Genomic DNA, 1563 nt, shown 5'->3' with positions numbered 1-1563 from the left:
GCTGCTCTGCCCCGGGCCCCCCCGCTATCGACACTCTACCATCAACCGGACACAACGCACGCAGGCAGCTTCAGGACTGTTACAGAGATTTCTATTTTTCTACGAGTCACTTTATGTAAATATAACGGACGCGTCATGTGACCTCCCGGCGTCATGTGACCTCCGGACGTCACGTGACCTTGTGTACAGATGTATAGGACTTCCTCCGATGGGATAACAGGGTCTAACGTGGCAGAGACTGAACCCGATCCTCCTCCGCCGCGGCGGTGGTGATCGGGGCGCGTTCCTCATTTTGTGTGTTTTCGGCTGAAACGTTTCTTATATTTTACACCCCAAAATCATTGGCCGGATCCGGCTGTTAAAGGGCCAGTAAACGCCGGCGATCGGGACGGGCCGTGTGAAGTATTATGGTGGAGGTTTCAGCCGGCCTCCCATCGCGGAATCCCGTGCCGCCGCCTCCTCCTCCGCCGCAGCATTGGAATGTTCCCCGGCGTCTTATACACGCTGTATAGAATGTGATGAGTCGGGGGGACCATGGGGTGCTGGAGAGACTCCAGGGACCGGTCTAAGAGCAAGCCAAGTCCGAGGATCGGATGAGCACCTAGACCAGGGGCAGGCAACCTTGGCTCTGCAGCTGTGCTGAAACTACAAATCCCATAAGGCATTGCAAGCCGCAGGCATGACTCCCAGAGGCAAAAGCATGATGGGATTTGTAGTTTCAGCCCAGCTGGGGAGCCGAGGTTGCCCACCCCTGACCTAGACACAAAAACCCTTGCAGCGCGGGGACAACCCCTGTGGAAGGGTTAATACATATTTTTTTGTCCCCCTGGAGTTCTCCTTTAAGGGACAGGAAGTGTGTTCAATGAGAAATGCAGCTGATTGGGTCAGGAGGAGGGGGCGGCGGTCACGGTTTTGCTCCATGCCCGGGCTCATCGGTGTGCAGGGGGGGATCTCCATTCATCGTGACTGACTGACCCTCAACAGACTTCCCTGGCTGCATGCTTGTTCCACGTCTCTGATTCACCGTAGAACTGCAGCAGAGGAGGTCCCAGAGGCCCCTCCTAATAAGAGATGTTCCAGTATGAGGGCCCATTGCGGGTCAAACACAGGGGACATTTTGGGCAATATGATGGAGTATTAACAGAACCTTTAGTGGACATTGTAGACAATTGGGCTCTTCCGGCCTTGTGGGGGCAGTTTGGTGAAGAGTCATGGGGTGTTCCCCCCCCATGACTGTCCCCCTGACTTCTGGCCATATAGTGCACCAGATATGATGGTCTCACCGGTGTTGGTCCATTATGATGGCGAGTGAATAAAGCCGCCATGCGTTTGTCCAGCATAAGAACTAGCGATGCGCCGATACCGAGTACTCGCCCCAAACGCTCCAATCTGTGCCGAGTGCTGAGGGAGCCAATTAGGAAAGCCGGGCGGTGGGTTATGACCACGGCTTCACTTGTTGCTAGGCAGCCTTGGGAAGTAGAACACCGGCTTTCCGGGGGCACAAGGCACCGTTACTCGGCGAGTACCGAAAAACCGGTCTTGGCGCATCTCTGAGAAGAACCC

The sequence above is a fragment of the Nanorana parkeri genome, unplaced genomic scaffold, assembly GCF_000935625.1.
Source record: "Nanorana parkeri isolate BGI_ZX_2015 unplaced genomic scaffold, ASM93562v1 scaffold3245, whole genome shotgun sequence".
Classification (NCBI taxonomy): Eukaryota; Metazoa; Chordata; class Amphibia; order Anura; family Dicroglossidae; genus Nanorana; species Nanorana parkeri.
The sequence above is the reverse complement of the archived record's forward strand: the minus strand, read 5'-3'. Positions refer to the sequence as shown.